At 36.8% G+C, this 7,403-nt stretch overlaps 1 protein-coding gene across 1 annotated transcript in view; it reads right to left on the bottom strand.

Moving 5' to 3' along the window:
- The window catches only part of USH2A (Usher syndrome 2A (autosomal recessive, mild)), a gene marked incomplete at both ends in the record, with an annotated part of 237,604 nt that overhangs the window by 188,524 nt on the left and 41,677 nt on the right, over positions 1 to 7,403 (bottom strand). The gene's annotated exons all lie outside the window — the stretch shown is intronic.

The raw sequence follows: 7,403 nt of genomic DNA, 5'->3' as shown, positions 1-7,403 counted from the left end.
TAATAGCATCCCTGCCATCCTGCCTTGGACTAAACAATATTTTCCAAGTAGATGCACCTCCAACTCCACCTCTCAAAACATAACAAAAGAATTCAGCATGACCAATCTAGATGAAAATCTTGACCAAGTGTCATTATGACTTCCTTCTGACCCTTGCACAAACTAAATCCGTACGATTTTACAAATAAAAGACATCAAAAATTTGACATTTATTGAAGTCAAAGCTACAGGAATAGGTCTTTTTGGTTAATATTTCTCATCAAATCCCTCTCTTTAAAACTACTTCGGCTTATAACTTTAATTATACCATAAGCATCTTACAAAAATCTTAGAAAGTACTGAAATACTGGTATGGATGATTGGCAAATGAAAACCATTGGAAAAAGTCAGTTTTCTTTCACCCATCACTGCACCATCAGGTATGTACTCTGAGCATTTCCAGAAGCATTCATATACTCATTCCAAAAGGTGAACATCCATTGAATTACTCTTTTCTATCCTCAAACCTGCTTCAAGTTCTTTCTTTGATCTGTACTCTTTCAGCCCTTGCTTTAACTGAAATGAAATAGCCTCCATGTAACACAGAGTACATGGATCTCTGGCATGCAAAACTTTCAAGAGATGCTTGGCAACTTCCACTACCTCCTTTATTTCATTTTTTTTATTATTATTAAATAAACATCATGTATCTTTTGCAGTTTTACCTTCCAGCTTTTTCTTTATGTTTGTTATTTTCAGCAACTTTTATTTCTCCAAATCTCCCTCCCAACAAGTCCCTTCATCTTGCACCTTTTCTTAGCAGTGCACAAGCACAAAAGGAATCCCAGAAGATGTCATGCCTGAAGCAAAACACAGCACTTCCATAACTGTTTCTCCTGCTAATCCTCAGGCTTGTCACCTACAGATAGAATGTCCACTACATTCCAAAATAGTGAATCATGCTTGCACAAAATTAACAGAGGCTTAACTAGAGTTGGGACAAAAGGGGAAGAACTGCTGTTTTACCTTGTGGGTCATGTGGTGTGTTTGTGATAATCAAAAGACCCAATGCTGTAACTGGTGCACAAGCAGACAGGTGAAACTATGATCTAGTCTGGGAAAGGGCCTTTCCACCAGTACCTTGATATAACAATGGGAAAGCTACTGTTTTTACAATTTCCACAGTTGGGACTACTACGTGCTCTGAAAGTTTCCATGCATGAGCAATAAAAAACTGTTTCAAACCAGGCAGTGCAGAATGTTGCACAACACTAGCACTAAAGCCAAGATGATGCCAAAAAAAGCAAAAAAAAAATAAATTACAATTCCATGACAAAGCACAGTTGATCTGTTAAACTGCAAGAGGTAAACAGGACAAATAATACAGAAGAGGATATTCTTTTTTTCCCCCCTCCTCTGTAGTGTTTGCAATTAAAAAAAAAAAAAAGAAAAAAAAGGAAAAAGCATCTACTTGATACCAATAGGAACTATGTCAGTGCCTAAAACCCAGCTCATCTTAGTGAAAATATTATCCCTGTAACACTGGCAAGGTCAGCATCTGCTTGGCTTATTTGTTGCCTAAGTCCCTGTTGTGCATGTTCAAAAATGTTTTAAGTTGTTTTGTTCATAAAGCTGCAGAGTTCACTTTGTTGTGCTGGATCACTCCTTTTTCTCTATATGCAGCCCTTCTCTCACTCCCTATCTTTAAGCTTCTTGGGATTCAGAAGGAAGAAAGGAAGGAATGCCTTTTTCAAGATGAAACTGTGAATTCATTTTAAGTACTAAGATAAAATTCTACCTAAAATCTCTGTGCAAACACTTCTCAGACAGAAAAATGGTTCTCCGTCTTACTGAAGCCAGCCACTTGACAGTGATACAGAAGATCTTTATCTTTCTTTCACAGAAGATGAAGATGTGGGTTCAAATCAGTCTTTTGTGAATACAAGAGGTGAAAATGTAAGAAGTTGGCATAAAAATTAAAAGAATTTCTAAGCACAAGTCCTGTGTCAACAACCTAGACAGAAAGGACACAACAAAATAAGAGTTTTCCAAAAGCTTTTTAGCATATTATTTTATTATAAAAGTCTGAAAAAATCACTGGTACCATTAAAAGTTCCCTAACATAAAAAGCTAACATTTTTGCTGTTCTCCAAGACAGCAAAAAAAAACAAAAAAAAAAGTGCTCTTTTTCTTTCTCAGTATTCGAAAGCTTGGTGTAAGAATTTCTTTTGTAATCGTTTTTCCTTCTGAAAATCTTGTTTACTTTCTTCAGTTCAATGTAATGAAACAGAAAAAGATTATTCCTAAAAATCTGTGAAAGGAAAAAAATGCCAGCAGAGAGACAAAGAATACATAAAGTAAAAAGGTCAGATTTCTTTCCTTCTTTTCCAGTTCTCTTCAGCATTTTAGGGTAAGGCTGAAGCAAACAAATTTAACAGCATTTGCTGTGAAGTTGTGTGTAGAGATTAGGAATCCTTGCCACCAGACTGGAGAAATAGATGGACCACAGGTAGACTACAAAACTGAGTAAAACCTGGCTAAACAGCAGGACTCACAGACTTGTGACAAGTGGCACAAAGCCCAGTGGGCAGCATATACAAGGAACTGGCACTGAGACCAATTCTGTTTAACAGTTTTATTCATTAAAATGAATCCTGGATGATGGTATGGAGTACACTATCAAAAAGTTTGAAGGCAATAAAAAAACATAAATTGAGGGCTGCAGTGGATACACTGTAACAGAGAAATCTTGACAGGCTGGAGAACTGAGCTGACAGAAACCTTGTGAAATTCAGCAAAGGCAAATGCAAGTCCTGCAGTGCAGCTTTGGGTACTCTGGCATTAAAAAAGAAAAAAAAAGGGTACTTGTGGACTGGAATGAATCCAGTGGAGGGGCATCAAGATGGTCAGAGGGCCAAAGTATATGGCATCTGAGAAGAGGCTGAGAACAGGATTTGTTCAGTCTTAAGCACAGAAGGAAGGAGGAGATGATTTTGTCTTCTTCAATTACCTCACAGGTGGATATAAAAATGGAGCCACACTTTCTTGGAGCTCTACAGTGACAGAAAAAGAGGCAGTGAACACAAGTTCAAATGCAGAAAACATTTTATAGATATAAAGAGGAGAAGTTCACTAAAGCCTGGTCAGACTGGAAACTGGAACAGTACGCTTGACTATATATCTGGAGAGAAAACTCAAGCAGATGAAGGCATAGCTGGACTCACTATGAGTAGGAGGTTGGAATAGATGACTTCTCTTCAAACTGAAATTATTACATTATTCTAATTTAGTGATTCAAATTAATTTCCAACCATCTCAAAACATTAGTCATAAAAAGAAATGCTGGAAAATATCTCAAGGAGAAAAAAAATAAAATAGAAGCAAACTTGTTCAACTCGTTCAACCTTCTCTCTTTAGGGAAAATTGTCAATAAAAAAAAAAAATTTAAAAAAGAGCTCTTAGCCCTTTCCTACTAAAAGTTATTTGGTGAAATGAACATCTTTCCTAGTTTCATTGGGTTAGACTGAGTTTATAATAGGATATATGTTTGGAAAACATTCTTAGAGGTCACAGAATCAATCCACTTACTCCAAAGCGGAATCAATTTTACCTAGGTTATTCCTGACAAATGCTCATCCAACTGTTCTTTAAAATCTGCAGTGTCAGAGGTTTCTTTTTTTTCCCCTCACAACTATGAATTCTTTTGCTCAACTAGCCTTAATCTTTTAGAAAAAAGTCTTCTGAGAAGACCATTCATCTTGCTATGTTTTAATTTGATTATGAGTGCATTGCTGCTTTACTCACAAAAAACCATGCAAAGTTCATTCTCTTCTTATAATAAAACTACTAATTTTTATCTATTTTAAAACCATTATTGTGTCTCCTTTATCCTTCATTTTTCTAAATCATGCAATTTTCTTTGGGCTTTCATTTAACATTGTTTTAAGACCTCTAATTTTACTCAGTTCCTTGGTGTTCAGTCATAATGCATTCCATAAATTTCTGTTGGGATCCTGGAAAAGGCCTGTTTATTTGGCTCCATACACTAATATCTGTACCTTCAACAGCTATGAAATGTTTGTTCAAGATTATATGGAGTGGAATTTGGTTTACATTACTACAAAGGGAGTTCACTGTGATAAAGAGCTATGGAGAGATCCAACACTGAATGACCACAGTCATTCTCAGCAATTCTGCTTAGAACAAATGTAAATGATGCTTGTGCAGTGTTCCATAGCAAACTCATTAAGAAACATCGTTACTGGAAAGATTCTCCACTTTGAGAAATGCCTGTGTATCTGAGTCAGAATTTGGCAGCAAAAACACTAGCACAGAGATATTTTTTTTAAATGCACATTTTTAAGACCACTTTACGACACTAAAAATGTCACAGTAAAAAAGTTCTACTTGCAATGCTTAATATATGAACATCTTACCTCATAGAGTTATTTTCTCATTATTACAGAGCTGAATACACATCATGTAGAGGTTAGCAAAGAGTACATAATCCAGTCCACTTCCTTTTAAGTGTAGTATCCTATTTCAGAAAACTTGGATTCGAAGCAAGGCCAAACACAGAAGTTTCTTCATTTTGATCAATATTATATGAATAATTTCCTTTTTATACCAGCAGCATCCAAGAGGAATGACATTAAAATAGTAACAGCTAATTCAACTGTTTTTAAAACATTACAAAGAATTTTTTTATCCACCTGAAAAAAATGAAGTATTTAATCACTAAATAAGAAAAGGCCTCCTTTCTCACATGGATGTTTAATTATATCTCCTGACATCAAGCTCAAATTGTATTTTATACAATGTTAAAGCATGTTTGGAAGGATTGGTTTTGCTCCATTGCATAGAAAGAGTATGTATATTATTTAAAAAACCCTCTACAATGTCACAGAATTGTCAATTTATGTTCAATGTTATATTTGAAAAGTAGCCTTATTTTGAGAGGTCAGGAGCAATGTCACCTTCCACAGAACCATCTTGCTACTCTGCGATTTCTTCCTTTTCTAGGAATTGAGTCACTCTATGCACTGAGCAGTTCATGCACAGCCCTACAGATGCACTGAGTTTCTCTTCATGGAGCCCAGATATAACTCCATAGCCTGGAGTCAACATGCATTCTCATTCACTCATGTCCAACTGATTGCAATTTCTATCCTTTCTAACTATAATATGCCCTACCCCATCAGCCCTGCCACAGACTTTCTGCCTGGCTATAGAAAACAGGAAAGATTCCAGTAAGTCATTTGTTTAATCCATGACTGTACTTTAGACAACTACATTGTGGTCCTGAAACTCCTAGCTCAGATGTCATTGAATCCCAAGAATATCCAGGGTTCAGTTTTCAAACAGTTGCTCTTTGGGCCCACAAGTTCCTTTCTAAAACAATCAGTAGTTTGGCATCTATTTGCTTAAAAACCCTGAAAGTTAAGCTTCCCTTTATCTGTCCTTAGGACCTTAATCCAGTAGATTTGCTCTAGAAAAAAACTATTGCACAGATTTTCAACAGGATTTGCTACAAAGTTTGAACAGTGACACTCTTATCTGAAGGCACAGTTTCCACCAATATACCCAATAGGGTGCTCATGTGCTTTCTCAGGCAGCCCTATTTTCAAAGAAAAATGTGATACCCTACTCTCTGTAAAACAGAAAGTTAAAGCTGCCTAATCCCTGGGAGCTATTTCTAAGTTACAAATCCAAAACAGACAGTAATGCCTCAAATGAGATCCAAATTTGATCCCAAGCAGGACTTGTTTACACAGGTCAGATTTTTTTTTCCAGCCATTCAGGCACCTCGAGTCCTGACCCACAACCAAGGAGCAAAAGGTTTTCAGAAGTATGCTGGCTTGTTATTGATATTCACACACACACACACATTTCAGCAGTTCAGCATGTTATTTCCCATGGATTCTATTCAACTATCTTGAAGGATCTCACCTGTAAACCTTGGTACACCTCTTCTACAAAGTATATGAAGACCCTAGCTTTCTTGCAGAGCAAAATATTCTCATCCATTTGAAGGTAGTGAAAGCCAGATTAGTGTGACATCATGCTTGTTACATTCCTCCTTAGGCTTTTTTTTGGACCAGGCCATTAGAGAGTCAATCATTAAAGAGATAATACAAGTATAATTTGACTTTAAAAGATATTCACTCAGCTCTTTACAGTTCTTTGAACTCCAAGCTTGCCTGTCTACACCCTGGAGAAAATAGACTGTACATCTCTTGATGACTAGAGAACCAGAAAGATAAACCCAACAGCGTTAGTGCAGCATTCTGACTCCAGACTGACAGCTGCATTACACAAGCTGTACCCATACGGCAAACCACACAAAACAATTTGTAAAACCTTCTAGCCATTTCTAGAGGGTCTTTTCAGTATAAAGTACTGCACTAAGTGCAATCTGAACTTCGGCTCTCCATCTGTTAAATCAGAATGATAGCACTCTGCTGTCTCATAGGGAAGATATGAAGAGAAACAACCGAATCCCCCAGTCTTCAGAGAGTGATGGGAGATGGATAAATTCCGTAGCTAAAACAAGAACACTAACAGTTCCTTTGCCTTGTGGTATTTTGATAGATACAATGAAGGCTGTTGTATCTAAGAACTTCAAGGGATAAAAGTAATTATTAAAAATCAACTCTGTATCATTTTGGGAAATTATATTACAGATGCCTAAAACACTTAGTTTGAGGAGCTGAGAATTTGCATGTGGACAGTTCCAGCAGAAACAGTGCTTTCCTTTACCTGACTTCCTCACATCTAATGTGTACTCAGAGCACATCTTCCTGTGTAGTTGGAGGCTTTCTTGCAGACAGAAGGACACTACTTAGTGTAGCCAGTGTTTCTTGACTAACTTTTTTTTTAAAAAAAGATGAATCTGCAAAAATTCCCAGATAATACATCTGCTCCTATTACTTGCACCTTGGAGTTTAAGAGCAGCCAGGGTGGTAGTGAGGACAACTGCATTTATTAGCAAAGAATAAACTAATCAGTCTTTTTCTGGATTAATGTGGGAGATTCCAGATGCAGTGAGAAGTATCTGTCTGCTGACTGACATATACAAGCTGACACACTTTTGCATCAAAAATATACACAGCTGCACGCACACTAAAGCTGTTCCATCCAAAGAGCACAATTGCCAACTGCTTGTCTTCAGAGATGGGTAACAAGAGAGGGTCTCAAGAACAAAACAACTACAGAGTGCAGTTAAAGAATATTTTTCATTCCCTTAAGTGTCTGTCTTTCTAAACCCTCCTGGATTTGCTATCATTTTCCCTCCATCATGTTTTGGAAGAAGGACAGACGATTTACTCAGAAAAACCCAGATTTATATTTCTCAGAAACTTTATTGAGTTGCCAAACCCAAATTACACATGTTTAGGTACCAAACACAGACTAATTTAACCTGA

This window comes from Acanthisitta chloris, unplaced genomic scaffold, assembly GCF_000695815.1.
Source record: "Acanthisitta chloris isolate BGI_N310 unplaced genomic scaffold, ASM69581v1 scaffold82, whole genome shotgun sequence".
In the NCBI taxonomy this organism is placed as follows: domain Eukaryota; kingdom Metazoa; phylum Chordata; class Aves; order Passeriformes; family Acanthisittidae; genus Acanthisitta; species Acanthisitta chloris.
Note: the sequence above shows the minus strand (reverse complement) of the source record. Positions and strands in the feature narration are given on the sequence as shown.